Source organism: Cajanus cajan, chromosome 3 (assembly GCF_000230855.2).
Source record: "Cajanus cajan strain Asha chromosome 3, NIPB_CcT2T_4, whole genome shotgun sequence".
In the NCBI taxonomy this organism is placed as follows: Eukaryota; Viridiplantae; Streptophyta; class Magnoliopsida; order Fabales; family Fabaceae; genus Cajanus; species Cajanus cajan.
The window spans coordinates 20,093,999-20,112,403 of NC_138519.1; the positions used below are offsets into that span (position 1 = coordinate 20,093,999).

Below are 18,405 nucleotides of genomic sequence, written 5' to 3' on the forward strand. Positions count from 1 at the left end.
TTTTTCGGTAAACCTAGTAGGGGTTATTAAAGCTCTTTCCAAAGGTTTTATCCCTAAAGAATTTTTTGAGCTTACTTCATTTTTTTCTTCATAAATTTTTAAGGCTATTTGATATAATATTTGATTTGAATATATATATATATATATATATATATATATATATATATATATATATATATATATATATATATATATATATATCTTTTCAAACATCTAAAGCTTGAGATTCATTCCAAACATTCCATATATCTACATGTATATTTAATTTTAATATAATAAAGTAAATAACATAAAAGGAAGATAACAATCACGTTACCACCAACTACACAATATACGGCAATATTCCTACCAGTTAAGATCAGCATACCCAATAAATTAAGCTATGAGTTTTTTATAGATTATTCATGAAAAAGGAATGGACAGTTTGGTAACAAAAAAGTATGACTTATGTAAAATTATGTTATATCACATTTGGAGATTGAGCTTCAGCAAAAGCTCAAAAATGGTCCAACCGTTTTTTGTTTAGAAGAAATATACTTTGTAAGATACTATACCAAGTTACTTATAACCAAAAACTGAAAAACTGTAAAAACACGTATCTGTTTATTGCATCATCAATTATACTTTTAAAATTTAATTATTTTCTTATCTTGTTAATTCTATCTTTCCTTTTGACCTTTATAAGCTCTCTGATTCTTGCTTAATATCACTAAGTACCACCTCAAGAGACAACATAGCAACATCTAAACCATCCATAGGTGCAATATCACTAGTGGAAAAAAGGCTTTTAAAATCGGTTATTTTTAACTTTTAAAATCGGTTCTACAACCGATTTTAAAAGAGACGATTTAAAAAGCGAGACTTTTAAAATCGGGTATTAACCGATTTTAAAAGTCTTGACTTTTAAAATCGGTTGAGCTGTAAACCGATCTTTAAAAGTCGAGACTTTTAAAATCGGTTGAGCTGTAACCGATCTTAAAAGTCGAGACTTTTAAAATCGGTTGAGCTGTAACCGATCTTAAAAGTCAAGACTTTTAAAATCGGTTGTCTTATAACAAGGTGTGACCCTATCCCATTGAAGATTTTATTTTATACTTGATCAATATCTACTAGTACAATCCATTTTCTTAAACTTGACAAAATTTTGACAGCACTTTGTATTGGTCTCTAAGTACATCAAATGAAAGTGGTGACATCAAATTATATATACCACAATCAAATATGCACTCAAAGAACAACACAAAATGCAATAAACCAAAATTTAATCAAATTTAAGATGAGACTTAACTTGTATGTATCAAACAAGTATAAAGAAAATTACTCATCCCAAACTGTCTAACAAGACAATTCAAGATTAAATATAAATGATTAAATAAATTTAATCATTTGTATTGAATCTCAAACGAGAAACTAAGGTTCACTTTGTAACGCCCAAATTCTAATACCCAATTTATATAATAAAAATTATAAAATTTTATAATATTTCTGCAATTATATCATTAACAATATCTATATATTTATTTAATAAAAATGAAAGTAAAGAAAAGATTATTTTGTGAATTTAATACATGACATATCGTTCTAAAATATTTAGAATAACGTATTAATTTACACATTATTCCTCTTCCTTACCCTTTCAATACAATATTTATATTCATAATGGAAAGAAAATTTCAATTAAAATAATATGATTGACAAGTAAAGTTATAACAAATCCATCAAATAGCCTCCATATTCCGATTTCCTTCCAAGTAGGACAGCAATAACAACAACAGCAAAATGATCTGGAATCTCAAGTTGATCCATCTATTTTATAATATATTTAATTTAAAAAAAACAAAGAAAAGAAAGGAGTAAGAACGATATCCAATAAATAAAATAATTCAAAAGAATAAACAGAATTATTTATAAACAAAATTAAATATAAATATATATACCGATCAAATATTAGTTTTTGGTGATACAATAAAATTTGAATTATACTTGTAGTGACTAGTCAGGATAAATGAGCATCATTATAACAGCAACCAACAAAAGGATATTTCACCTTCATTTCTTACTCATTTAAATCCCCAAGGTTAAACCTCCAGCTACAAATAATTCAAACTTTATCGTCTATGGCCATAGAGTATTATTTATCTTTAAAATGAGTCAAAAACATTTTAACAAATTATATTAATCATAAAAAATTACTCAAAATAGATTTAAGAATTTATCATTATTTAAGCTTTAATTAAATAACACAAATTTAAATAAAATATATTAAGAGCACTAATTAATTAAATGACAATGACAATTATTATAAAATAATTAAACAATATAAAATGTGAATATATTAATAATTATTATGGATAAGAATAATCATAGAATAAGTAATAGTAATTAAAGGTTAAACAAATATATGAGGTTAGAAACACCCCACTAAATAATAAAAATAACATAAATAAATAAACATAATAATTAAAAGTTAAGTAGTTAGATGAGGTTAGGAACACCTCACTGAATAAATATAACAATAACATAAATAAACATTGTAATTAAAAGTTAAGTAGTTAAATGAGGTTAAGAACACCTCACTGAATAAATATATAAATATAGTGAAGTTAGAAGCACCTCACTGAATAAATATATAAATATAGTGAAGTTAGAAGCACCTCACTGAATAAATATATAAATATAGTGAGGTTAGGGACACCCCACTAAAATAACATAAATAAATAAACATAGTAGTATATAAAATTTTAAAGAGATAAAGTTCTCCTCCCCTTACCTAGAAATACACACTTATCAGATTTTTATTATCATACGGTCTCTTCAATTTTTCCGTTGCTGCATGTCTTAATGGGAGCCTATTTATAGGAAATGAAATCTCACTTACTACACAATTGTATCTTATCCCCTTACGTAATTGCTTACGCTAAAGCTATATGATTGCTATATAATTGCTTTGCCACGTATCACATTTCCTACGCACATAATTGCCAATTGCTATACATTCACAATTATTGCTTTGCCAATTGCATTCACATTGCTACTGCACTTAGAAGAGGCCATGTTAGGATTTGATTTGGATTCTAATACATTATTACAAAATGTACTATTTATAATAATATTTTATTCAAATGAAGGGAATTGGAATTCGATTGAATTTCGTCTGATTGAATTCATAATTACTACAATTATTATATATATATTACTATTCAAATAATAAAATACTATTCATGAAAAATTTGATTTGAATTCTGATTGAAGATTATTATTCATCAAAATAATATTATAAAATATTTTTCACATTTTTTTTTTATAACTTTTAATAATCCCATACATAAAAAAATAACCCTTTTAATATTAATATTGAATAAAATTTGGGATGTTACAATTCTCCCCTCCTTTTAGAAATTTCGTCCCCGAAATTTTCTTGAAAATAGGAATAGTTATGCTCCTCGCAGTTTGCTTCCTAACTCTCACATAATCTTAATACCATATTGATGTATAAATCTATCAATCTCTCCAAGGTGAGCAAACTTAACGAACCTATCCATTATACTCCAAATAAGATCAAATTTCTTAAGCATATCAGATATAACTACAACTAAGTTCATAAAATCTTATTTCCAAATTAGGACATCTAAAGATTGTAAAAATATCGACAAAAAAAATTCTAATGTTTCACCTTAAACTTTTGGCATACTATATACTAGTATACAAATTATTTTCTCCTTAGGCCATGTTTCCGATGCGCCACTCTGATATATTTTAGTATTTCTTAAATGAATACTAAGAGTACTTTTATATCCTTCCTCTAAGATCATCTTCCTTAATTCGAAATTACTAGGCACATAGATTCTATCTTAAAACACCATCAACTTCCAAGCGTAAAGGGTTATCTATACCTCTACCAATCTTTTCCACTTGGCTTATTAAGAAAAATTTAACTCTTAGGTCCTCTAATCACACCCATTAATCTATTAGTCCTTTCAACATACTCAATTTGATGCTCCTAAGGGTGAACTTACACATCTTGCTTAAACTTCTAACTTCCTCAATTAAATTCAACCTTTATATTTTCAAAAATGATAGATGAATGATCATCCTATTTAAGGCATTTGTCACCATATTATTTAAATTTTTAAGACCCTCTCCAAGGATCAAGTACTTAAACGTAAGTTTACTAGATACGTATAATCAATCTCTAAGTCTTACCACCATATCTATATCCAAGGCAACCTCATATCTACTATCTTGTCTTATAATTTCATGTCTTGCCATCAAAATGAATCAACTAATTATGTTTCTCTAATTTCCTTCAATAGTCCATTCTTTACTTGAGTCATACCTAGTTTCACACTACTAGGAGTAATTTCACAAATCAAACTTAAATTCTTAATGTGAGCTAAAAGATATCCCTCTTAACGATAAGAAGAGATATATAGAGTTTTTCTACTCAAAGTATCGACCACCACATTGACTCTTTCTGAATAACAACTGAGATTAAAATCTTAATCCTTAACAGTTTTTAACTATCTCTTCTGTCTCATATTCAATTCCTTTAAATCAAACAAATATGTAAAATTCTTATGATCACTAAATATCTCAAACTTAGAATCATACCAGTAATGTTTCCAAAATTTCAAGCGTAACTATTACAACTTCTAATTCAAGGTTATGAAAATAATTCACCCAAACCTGTCTTCAAAGCATTACTATATTACCACATAACACTTACTATTTCATAAAGGTAATTCTCTCTTCTTGGTTAACCCAGACAAAAGTAATATTATCTTAGAATTTCTTTTATAAAAAAAATCATAGGACCTAGCAAATCTACTTCATACAATAAAAATTTATACTTAACATAAAGTTGTCTTGAATATATTTTCACTCTCAATTCCAATATGATGATATCACATCCTAAGGTCAATCTCACTAAACACATAACCTTCATTAATTCATTCCTAAGGTCATCTATCCTCATATCAACATACATGCATACCAAATCATATTAGAATACCTACTATAAACCTTCATATATACCATCCCTAACCATGTATGAATCAATCACTATTTACTCCGTATAGCCTGTACATGAACAACCTTTACCACATAACATCATACGACCTTAAAGAAATTTTTGATCCACGAGATAACACCTCAATATATCATAAAAAAATCGATTTCCTAATAACTCACAAATATCATGATAACATATATATATATCCCTTTAACAACTAATCAAAGAAAATGATACATAGAAAATTATATAGGCTATCACCAAATGATCTCAAACCAATCACCAAAAGAAAGCTAACAGGATAAGCTATCATTCTTATAAAGACTTGAAATTTCTAAAATGGTCATATACTTAGCTAAAAATTTCAAAGATTGTAGTAGATATAATCAGTGTTTAACAGCTAGACCTTTGTTTATTAAAATAGTCTTAACGAAAGTTCTAGATCTCCATTGTACCTGATTTTGGTGCCCTTGACAAGTTAACATCCAAGACTACAACTTTTATGGAATTCATAAAATCCAATTTTGTCAATATAATACGTGTACTAGCATAACAAAACTGCAGCTAAAACATTCCCTGCATTGATCAGCAAAAGAGTGCACCAAAGTCTAAAGCCCCAAAAATACCTTAAGACACTTCCAAATCATTATTTAAATTTCTTTCCTACAATCCTAAACCAAACAACTTACATATTTAGCACAAAGAACTTAGAAACTAAAATAAAATCCTAGCCCATAAAAATCAATATGTAATCATCAAATTTAATAAATCATATAATAAGATTTAAAAATAATAAAGGAAATATAAATTAATTCCAGTAAAGGTAGCAGTGCCTCCTAGTTAGGAATAATTTATAACTTTCAAATCATATAAAAATAATAATAACAAAGACGTACACTTTAGCCTTAAAAAAAAATTTTTAAAACTCCAATTCTCGACATACATCCTCCTTGAATTTAATCACTGCAACTATAGACTTCGTCTACCAAACAAGCATAGTAAACTCATAACTCACGGCCGATTGGATCGACCGCTCTGATACCATTAATGTAACGCCCAAATTCTAATACCCAATTTATATAATAAAAATTATAAAATTTTATAATATTTCTGCAATTATATCATTAACAATATCTATATATTTATTTAATAAAAATGAAAGTAAAGAAAAGATTATTTTGTGAATTTAATACATGACATATCGTTCTAAAATATTTAGAATAACGTATTAATTTACACATTATTCCTCTTCCTTACCCTTTCAATACAATATTTATATTCATAATGGAAAGAAAATTTCAATTAAAATAATATGATTGACAAGTAAAGTTATAACAAATCCATCAAATAGCCTCCATATTCCGATTTCCTTCCAAGTAGGACAGCAATAACAACAACAGCAAAATGATCTGGAATCTCAAGTTGATCCATCTATTTTATAATATATTTAATTTAAAAAAAACAAAGAAAAGAAAGGAGTAAGAACGATATCCAATAAATAAAATAATTCAAAAGAATAAACAGAATTATTTATAAACAAAATTAAATATAAATATATATACCGATCAAATATTAGTTTTTGGTGATACAATAAAATTTGAATTATACTTGTAGTGACTAGTCAGGATAAATGAGCATCATTATAACAGCAACCAACAAAAGGATATTTCACCTTCATTTCTTACTCATTTAAATCCCCAAGGTTAAACCTCCAGCTACAAATAATTCAAACTTTATCGTCTATGGCCATAGAGTATTATTTATCTTTAAAATGAGTCAAAAACATTTTAACAAATTATATTAATCATAAAAAATTACTCAAAATAGATTTAAGAATTTATCATTATTTAAGCTTTAATTAAATAACACAAATTTAAATAAAATATATTAAGAGCACTAATTAATTAAATGACAATGACAATTATTATAAAATAATTAAACAATATAAAATGTGAATATATTAATAATTATTATGGATAAGAATAATCATAGAATAAGTAATAGTAATTAAAGGTTAAACAAATATATGAGGTTAGAAACACCCCACTAAATAATAAAAATAACATAAATAAATAAACATAATAATTAAAAGTTAAGTAGTTAGATGAGGTTAGGAACACCTCACTGAATAAATATAACAATAACATAAATAAACATTGTAATTAAAAGTTAAGTAGTTAAATGAGGTTAAGAACACCTCACTGAATAAATATATAAATATAGTGAAGTTAGAAGCACCTCACTGAATAAATATATAAATATAGTGAAGTTAGAAGCACCTCACTGAATAAATATATAAATATAGTGAGGTTAGGGACACCCCACTAAAATAACATAAATAAATAAACATAGTAGTATATAAAATTTTAAAGAGATAAAGTTCTCCTCCCCTTACCTAGAAATACACACTTATCAGATTTTTATTATCATACGGTCTCTTCAATTTTTCCGTTGCTGCATGTCTTAATGGGAGCCTATTTATAGGAAATGAAATCTCACTTACTACACAATTGTATCTTATCCCCTTACGTAATTGCTTACGCTAAAGCTATATGATTGCTATATAATTGCTTTGCCACGTATCACATTTCCTACGCACATAATTGCCAATTGCTATACATTCACAATTATTGCTTTGCCAATTGCATTCACATTGCTACTGCACTTAGAAGAGGCCATGTTAGGATTTGATTTGGATTCTAATACATTATTACAAAATGTACTATTTATAATAATATTTTATTCAAATGAAGGGAATTGGAATTCGATTGAATTTCGTCCGATTGAATTCATAATTACTACAATTATTATATATATATTACTATTCAAATAATAAAATACTATTCATGAAAAATTTGATTTGAATTCTGATTGAAGATTATTATTCATCAAAATAATATTATAAAATATTTTTCACATTTTTTTTTTATAACTTTTAATAATCCCATACATAAAAAAATAACCCTTTTAATATTAATATTGAATAAAATTTGGGATGTTACAATTCTCCCCTCCTTTTAGAAATTTCGTCCCCGAAATTTTCTTGAAAATAGGAATAGTTATGCTCCTCGCAGTTTGCTTCCTAACTCTCACATAATCTTAATACCATATTGATGTATAAATCTATCAATCTCTCCAAGGTGAGCAAACTTAACGAACCTATCCATTATACTCCAAATAAGATCAAATTTCTTAAGCATATCAGATATAACTACAACTAAGTTCATAAAATCTTATTTCCAAATTAGGACATCTAAAGATTGTAAAAATATCGACAAAAAAAATTCTAATGTTTCACCTTAAACTTTTGGCATACTATATACTAGTATACAAATTATTTTCTCCTTAGGCCATGTTTCCGATGCGCCACTCTGATATATTTTAGTATTTCTTAAATGAATACTAAGAGTACTTTTATATCCTTCCTCTAAGATCATCTTCCTTAATTCGAAATTACTAGGCACATAGATTCTATCTTAAAACACCATCAACTTCCAAGCGTAAAGGGTTATCTATACCTCTACCAATCTTTTCCACTTGGCTTATTAAGAAAAATTTAACTCTTAGGTCCTCTAATCACACCCATTAATCTATTAGTCCTTTCAACATACTCAATTTGATGCTCCTAAGGGTGAACTTACACATCTTGCTTAAACTTCTAACTTCCTCAATTAAATTCAACCTTTATATTTTCAAAAATGATAGATGAATGATCATCCTATTTAAGGCATTTGTCACCATATTATTTAAATTTTTAAGACCCTCTCCAAGGATCAAGTACTTAAACGTAAGTTTACTAGATACGTATAATCAATCTCTAAGTCTTACCACCATATCTATATCCAAGGCAACCTCATATCTACTATCTTGTCTTATAATTTCATGTCTTGCCATCAAAATGAATCAACTAATTATGTTTCTCTAATTTCCTTCAATAGTCCATTCTTTACTTGAGTCATACCTAGTTTCACACTACTAGGAGTAATTTCACAAATCAAACTTAAATTCTTAATGTGAGCTAAAAGATATCCCTCTTAACGATAAGAAGAGATATATAGAGTTTTTCTACTCAAAGTATCGACCACCACATTGACTCTTTCTGAATAACAACTGAGATTAAAATCTTAATCCTTAACAGTTTTTAACTATCTCTTCTGTCTCATATTCAATTCCTTTAAATCAAACAAATATGTAAAATTCTTATGATCACTAAATATCTCAAACTTAGAATCATACCAGTAATGTTTCCAAAATTTCAAGCGTAACTATTACAACTTCTAATTCAAGGTTATGAAAATAATTCACCCAAACCTGTCTTCAAAGCATTACTATATTACCACATAACACTTACTATTTCATAAAGGTAATTCTCTCTTCTTGGTTAACCCAGACAAAAGTAATATTATCTTAGAATTTCTTTTATAAAAAAAATCATAGGACCTAGCAAATCTACTTCATACAATAAAAATTTATACTTAACATAAAGTTGTCTTGAATATATTTTCACTCTCAATTCCAATATGATGATATCACATCCTAAGGTCAATCTCACTAAACACATAACCTTCATTAATTCATTCCTAAGGTCATCTATCCTCATATCAACATACATGCATACCAAATCATATTAGAATACCTACTATAAACCTTCATATATACCATCCCTAACCATGTATGAATCAATCACTATTTACTCCGTATAGCCTGTACATGAACAACCTTTACCACATAACATCATACGACCTTAAAGAAATTTTTGATCCACGAGATAACACCTCAATATATCATAAAAAAATCGATTTCCTAATAACTCACAAATATCATGATAACATATATATATATCCCTTTAACAACTAATCAAAGAAAATGATACATAGAAAATTATATAGGCTATCACCAAATGATCTCAAACCAATCACCAAAAGAAAGCTAACAGGATAAGCTATCATTCTTATAAAGACTTGAAATTTCTAAAATGGTCATATACTTAGCTAAAAATTTCAAAGATTGTAGTAGATATAATCAGTGTTTAACAGCTAGACCTTTGTTTATTAAAATAGTCTTAACGAAAGTTCTAGATCTCCATTGTACCTGATTTTGGTGCCCTTGACAAGTTAACATCCAAGACTACAACTTTTATGGAATTCATAAAATCCAATTTTGTCAATATAATACGTGTACTAGCATAACAAAACTGCAGCTAAAACATTCCCTGCATTGATCAGCAAAAGAGTGCACCAAAGTCTAAAGCCCCAAAAATACCTTAAGACACTTCCAAATCATTATTTAAATTTCTTTCCTACAATCCTAAACCAAACAACTTACATATTTAGCACAAAGAACTTAGAAACTAAAATAAAATCCTAGCCCATAAAAATCAATATGTAATCATCAAATTTAATAAATCATATAATAAGATTTAAAAATAATAAAGGAAATATAAATTAATTCCAGTAAAGGTAGCAGTGCCTCCTAGTTAGGAATAATTTATAACTTTCAAATCATATAAAAATAATAATAACAAAGACGTACACTTTAGCCTTAAAAAAAAATTTTTAAAACTCCAATTCTCGACATACATCCTCCTTGAATTTAATCACTGCAACTATAGACTTCGTCTACCAAACAAGCATAGTAAACTCATAACTCACGGCCGATTGGATCGACCGCTCTGATACCATTAATGTAACGCCCAAATTCTAATACCCAATTTATATAATAAAAATTATAAAATTTTATAATATTTCTGCAATTATATCATTAACAATATCTATATATTTATTTAATAAAAATGAAAGTAAAGAAAAGATTATTTTGTGAATTTAATACATGACATATCGTTCTAAAATATTTAGAATAACGTATTAATTTACACATTATTCCTCTTCCTTACCCTTTCAATACAATATTTATATTCATAATGGAAAGAAAATTTCAATTAAAATAATATGATTGACAAGTAAAGTTATAACAAATCCATCAAATAGCCTCCATATTCCGATTTCCTTCCAAGTAGGACAGCAATAACAACAACAGCAAAATGATCTGGAATCTCAAGTTGATCCATCTATTTTATAATATATTTAATTTAAAAAAAACAAAGAAAAGAAAGGAGTAAGAACGATATCCAATAAATAAAATAATTCAAAAGAATAAACAGAATTATTTATAAACAAAATTAAATATAAATATATATACCGATCAAATATTAGTTTTTGGTGATACAATAAAATTTGAATTATACTTGTAGTGACTAGTCAGGATAAATGAGCATCATTATAACAGCAACCAACAAAAGGATATTTCACCTTCATTTCTTACTCATTTAAATCCCCAAGGTTAAACCTCCAGCTACAAATAATTCAAACTTTATCGTCTATGGCCATAGAGTATTATTTATCTTTAAAATGAGTCAAAAACATTTTAACAAATTATATTAATCATAAAAAATTACTCAAAATAGATTTAAGAATTTATCATTATTTAAGCTTTAATTAAATAACACAAATTTAAATAAAATATATTAAGAGCACTAATTAATTAAATGACAATGACAATTATTATAAAATAATTAAACAATATAAAATGTGAATATATTAATAATTATTATGGATAAGAATAATCATAGAATAAGTAATAGTAATTAAAGGTTAAACAAATATATGAGGTTAGAAACACCCCACTAAATAATAAAAATAACATAAATAAATAAACATAATAATTAAAAGTTAAGTAGTTAGATGAGGTTAGGAACACCTCACTGAATAAATATAACAATAACATAAATAAACATTGTAATTAAAAGTTAAGTAGTTAAATGAGGTTAAGAACACCTCACTGAATAAATATATAAATATAGTGAAGTTAGAAGCACCTCACTGAATAAATATATAAATATAGTGAAGTTAGAAGCACCTCACTGAATAAATATATAAATATAGTGAGGTTAGGGACACCCCACTAAAATAACATAAATAAATAAACATAGTAGTATATAAAATTTTAAAGAGATAAAGTTCTCCTCCCCTTACCTAGAAATACACACTTATCAGATTTTTATTATCATACGGTCTCTTCAATTTTTCCGTTGCTGCATGTCTTAATGGGAGCCTATTTATAGGAAATGAAATCTCACTTACTACACAATTGTATCTTATCCCCTTACGTAATTGCTTACGCTAAAGCTATATGATTGCTATATAATTGCTTTGCCACGTATCACATTTCCTACGCACATAATTGCCAATTGCTATACATTCACAATTATTGCTTTGCCAATTGCATTCACATTGCTACTGCACTTAGAAGAGGCCATGTTAGGATTTGATTTGGATTCTAATACATTATTACAAAATGTACTATTTATAATAATATTTTATTCAAATGAAGGGAATTGGAATTCGATTGAATTTCGTCTGATTGAATTCATAATTACTACAATTATTATATATATATTACTATTCAAATAATAAAATACTATTCATGAAAAATTTGATTTGAATTCTGATTGAAGATTATTATTCATCAAAATAATATTATAAAATATTTTTCACATTTTTTTTTTTTAACTTTTAATAATCCCATACATAAAAAAATAACCCTTTTAATATTAATATTGAATAAAATTTGGGATGTTACACACTTAATGTGTGTATAAACTATATAATAGACAATAATTATAGAGAAAAAAAGTGCATGCGTTTCAAAGCTTCAAATAATAAATCAAGTATGTTTATAAAATGAAAAAAAATTTAATTATGTTAAACTCACCATTTTTTCTAACCACACGCTACACCTCCACAAAATTTAATTTAAGAGTTTCTTCTATTATTTTAATTTAACAATTCTAAATTTTTTAAGATATTTAAATTTTTTAAGATATTTAAATTTCTGGAAGACGTGTGAATATTTTTGTGTGAGCTACTTTGCCACTTAGATGTTACAGACTGTTGGTTATGTTTGATTTTCTGAGAGTTGTCAAGAATTCAAACATTATTTTGTTTTGGCATATTTAGACTTTTGAATATATAATTTATATAATTTTCTGAGACGTCAACTGAACCCTTCAAAGAAGGGTGAAAGTTAATCCGAATAGAAAAGAAGAAGCAATGAGCAGGGAGTGGAATTGTGTACTAAAAAATGGAAGGTCATTTTTCATAAATACCCTTAATTAATTATATCAAAAAATTAAATAAAATTTTAAAAGGTCAGTTAATTTGTTTCTACAATTCTACCCAGGACTCGTTTTTAAAGTTTAAATTTTTAATTTTCAAATTTCAAATTTAAAATCTATAATTTAAAATCTGTTATTTAAAATCTATAATTTAAAATTTAAAATTTAAAATCTATAATTTACTACAAACCATAACTGTCATATGCAATAACTGTCATATGCAGTTTAAAATCTATAATTTAAAATTTAATTTAAAGTTTAAATTTTTAATTTTAAAATTTAAAATCTAAAATGTAAAATCTGAAATCTAAAATCTAAAATCTAAAATCTAAAATTTCAAACTTCAGATTTAAAATTTAAAATATAAAATTTAAAATTTAAAATTTACAATTTACAATTTAAAATTTAAAATTTAAAATTTAAAATTTAAAATTTAAAATTTAAAATTTAAAATTTAAAATTTAAAATTTAAAATTTAAAATTTAAAATTTAAAATTTAAAATTTAAAATTTAAAATTTAAAATTTAAAATTTAAAATTTAAAATTTAAAATTTAAAATTTAAAATTTAAAATTTAAAATTTAAAATTTAAAATTTAAAATTTAAAATTTAAAATTTAAAATTTAAAATTTAAAATTTAAAATTTAAAATTTAAAATTTAAAATTTAAAATTTAAAATTTAAAATTTAAAATTTAAAATTTAAAATTTAAAATTTAAAATTTAAAATTTAAAATTTAAAATTTAAAATTTAAAATTTAAAATAAAATTTAAAACTTAAAATTGTAATATATACAGTTTAAAATTTTAAATTATAAATTTAAAGTTTAAAGTTTAAAATCTAAAATCTAAAATCTAAAATCTAAAATTTCAAACTTCAGATTTAAAATTTAAAATTTAAAATTTAAAATTTAAAATTTATAATTTATAATTTAAAATTTAAAATTTAAAATTTAAAATAAAATTTAAAACTTAAAATTGTAAAATATGCAGTTTAAATTTTTAAATTATAAATTTAAAGTTTAAAGTTTAAAATTTAAAATTTAAAATCTAAAATCTAAAATCTAAAATCTAAAATTTCAAACTTCAGATTTAAAATTTAAAATTTAAAATTTAAAATTTAAAATTTAACATTTATAATTTATAATTTATAATTTAAAATAAAATTTAAAACTTAAAATTGTAAAATATGCAGTTTAAATTTTTAAATTATAAATTTAAAGTTTAAAGTTTAAAATTTAAAATCTAAAGTCTAAAATCTAAAATCTAAAATTTCAATTTTAAGATTTAAAATTTAAAATTTAAAATTTAAAATTTAAAATTTAAAATTTAAACTTTATAATTTAAAATTTAAAATTTAAAACAAAATTTTAAAATTTAAAATTTAAAATCTACAGTGTAAAATTTAAAAATATAAATTTAAAGTTTAAAGTTTAAAATTTAAAATATAAAATCTAAAATCTAAAGTCTAAAATTTAAAATTTAAAATATAAAATTTAATATTTAAATTTTAAATTTTAAAAGTTAAAATTTAAAATTTGTAATTTAGAATTTAAAATTTAAATTTTAACATTTAAAATTCAAAAACAAAAAATTAAATTTTAAAAATTAGGCATATATTAAATTTGAATTCTTAATAAAATATAGTTATTTTATACATATTTTTAACTAAATATTTATAAATCTATTAAGATAGTAATTTTAAATGTGAATTTTTTATAATTACAAAGGGAAAAAACGAATTCAGAAAATAGAGATTCTTTAAATATAAATTTTAAAATTTAAAATTTGAAATGTAAACTTTAAACTTATAAAATTTACAATTTAAAGTTTAATTTTCTAAATTTAAAATTTAAAAAATATAATTTAAAATCTGCTATTTAAAATCTATAATTTAAAATTTAAAATTTAAAATCTATAATTTACTACAAAGCATAACTGTCATATGCAATAACTGTCATATGCAGTTTAAAATCTATAATTTAAAATTTAAAATTTAAAGTTTAAATTTTAAAATTTAAAATTTAAAATCTAAAATCTAAAATCTAAAATTTCAAACTTCAAATTTAAAATTTAAAATCTAAAATATAAAATTTAAAATTTACAATTTACAATTTAAAATTTAAAATTTAAAATTTAAAATTTAAAATTTTAAATTTAAAATTTAAAATTTAAAATTTAAAATTTAAAATTTAAAATTTAAAATTTAAAATTTAAAATTTAAAATTTTAAATTTAAATTTTAAATTTTAAAATTGAAAATTTAAATTTTAAAATTTTAAATTTTAAATTTTAAATTTTAAATTTATAATTTATAATTTATAATTTAAAATTTAAAATAAAATTTAAAACTTAAAATTGTAAAATCTACAGTTTAAAATTTTAAATTATAAATTTAAAGTTTAAAGTTTAAAATTTAAAATTTAAAATCTAAAGTCTAAAATCTAAAATCTAAAATTTCAATTTTAAGATTTAATATTTAAAATTTAAAATGTAAACTTTATAATATAAAATTTAAAATATAAAATAAAATTTTAAAATTTAAAATTTAAAATTTAAAACTAATCATATATTAAATCTGGATTCTTAATAAAATATAGTTATATATTTAAATTTATAAATCTATTAAGACAGTAATTTTAAATGTGAATTTTTTATAATTTCAAAGGGAAAAAATGAATTCAGAAAATAGATATTCTTTAAATATGAATTTTAAAATTTAAAATTTAAAATGTAAACTTTAAACTTATAAAATTTTAAATTTAAAGTTTAAATTTTTAATTTTCAAATTTCAAATTTAAAATCTATAATTTAAAATCTGCTATTTAAAATCTATAATTTAAAATTTAAAATTTAAAATCTATAATTTACTACAAACCATAACTGTCATATGCAATAATTGTCATATGCAGTTTAAAATCTATAATTTAAAATTTAAAATTTAAAGTTTAAATTTTTAAATTTAAAGTTTAAATTTTTAAATTTAAAATTTAAAATCTAAAATCTAAAATCTGAAATCTAAAATCTAAAATCTAAAATTTCAAACTTCAGATTTAAAATTTAAAATCTAAAATATAAAATTTAAAATTTACAATTTACAATTTAAAATTTAAAATTTAAAACTTAAATTTAAAAATTTAAAATTTAAAATTTAAAATTTAAAATTTAAAATTTAAAATTTAAAATAAAATTTAAAACTTAAAGGTTCTACATTTGAGACAAAACATGCGATCATTACAAGATCCTAATTTTGCAGAATATCTAATGCGCATTGGAGACGGTAATGAACCTACCAAATTGGATGATATGGTCAAAGTTCCCCATCAAATTGAAATAACATGAGAAGGGGAAAATTCAATACAAAAATTTATTCGTGACACATTTCCACATTTAGAATCTCATACATGGGATGCTTCTTATATGGTAGAAAGAGCCATACTAACACCAAAAAATGAGGATGTTCAAAAGCTTAATGACATTATCATCAACCATTTCCTAGGAGAAGAACGAAATTTGTTATCATTTGATGAGGTTGAAAGGGACACACACAACTTATATCAACAAGAATACTTGCACTCTATTACTCCAGGTGGTTTTCCACCACATAATCTGAAGGTTAAAAAAGATGCACCGTTAATGTTGTTGCGAAACATAGATCCTAAAGCTGACTTATGTAATGGAACAAGGTTATTATGCCGTCGATTCTTTATGAATATGTTGGATGTTGAAATCCTAACAGGTCATAATGCTGGAAAGAGATATTTTTTTCCCCGGATTAAACATAAGACAACAGAAAGTGCAGGACTTCCCTTTATACTTATTAGGAAGCAATTCCTGTAAAACTAAGTTTTGCAATTACCATAAATAAGTCACAGGGACAAACAATACCCAATGTTGGAATTTATCTTCCGCGACATGTTTTTGGTCATGGTCAATTATATGTTGCTTTGTCAAGAGGTGTTTCTCAAGCTTCAACGAAAATTCTTATTAAAGAAGGAAAACTTGAAGGGGAAGATGGAAACTTTACGAAAAATATTGTTTTTAAAGAAATTTTGTTATCTCAAAATCAGGTGTTGCCCCTTTTAATTTATAACTATGATGGATTTAGATTAATACTTGATACTGATATACAAAAACTAAAATTTGTTTCTTTTATTTTTTTATCTACAGTCAAATTAAAATGCAAGGAGATCCTCCAGTTATATGAAGAGATCAATAGAAAGAAATTGAATATGTATTTTGACAAACACGTAAGTGATAACATATTTATTTACTTTTTTTTATGAAACTTTATTATCATCTATTTTTAATTATATTACTTATATTTACTAGGAGGATGACTTTCAAAAATTATGGAATATTTGGAAGGACAATGATTCACTCTCAACAATTTCTCTCATTGACAACAAAGTTCAATTTAATTCATGCTTAGACTTCATATTTTGTTATTGCTTATCTATTTAAATTGTATTTTCTTTGTGACAGGTTCATCGTTTAAAAGTATATTCTATTGGGTGGAGTTCTACAGTAATAGTAGATAAAACACAACTTTGGAAAATGGTGAAAAAAGAATTGTTGTCTCAAAAATTAGAAAGGTAATATAATAATATGGTTCTAAAAATAGTTTATATGTGATAATTTCATATATATAAAAATATAGTTGTATTATTACCTAATTTAAATAAATTCTAAACTCATATTTTTTACAATAATAGGACACTTGAAAATGCAAGATCGAGTAATATCTGTCATATTAACAACTTTCATGCAAAACAAGATATCTCCATTTTTGAGGTTGTGGTAATTTTTTTCATAACACATAAAAATTTACATCAAATATTAAATCTGTCATATTGATACTTAACACTCTATTATTTGTTTATGCAGTTTTTTAAAGTTAAAGAAATTATGGACGATGTATTTTATAAAGAATTAAAATTTATTCTCGAAAGGTATGACATTATGCAATTTATTTAATTATTAATTATTTAAAATGATATTTATTATTTATTGACATTTAATTTCGTTAATTTCTTTCATAATTTGCAGGGAAGCTATAAATCGTCCTGAAGCGAATTCATTATTTGATCTTCCTATTAAAAAAAATTTATGATGGAAAAATTGCATTTGATTATTATATATATTATTTTATTCCATCATTGCAAACATAATTATGTAGAATATAAATTTTTCTTTTATATGAATTGGCCTTCTATTATGTCTTG

General features: G+C 23.5%; 1 long non-coding RNA gene and 1 pseudogene across 1 annotated transcript; one reads left to right on the top strand and one right to left on the bottom strand.

Annotated features, from left to right (window-relative positions):
• Window positions 1-1,531: 1,531 nt before the first annotated feature.
• LOC145955667 (uncharacterized) lies at window positions 1,532-12,614 on the bottom strand. The gene is made up of 4 exons (XR_014432319.1): window positions 12,043-12,614; window positions 7,407-11,078; window positions 2,771-6,442; window positions 1,532-1,806 (listed from the first exon to the last, which is right to left on the bottom strand). It is a non-coding gene; the product is annotated as an uncharacterized LOC145955667 (long non-coding RNA).
• Window positions 12,615-13,119: 505 nt separating this feature from the next.
• LOC145956131 (uncharacterized) lies at window positions 13,120-18,405 on the top strand (annotated as a pseudogene).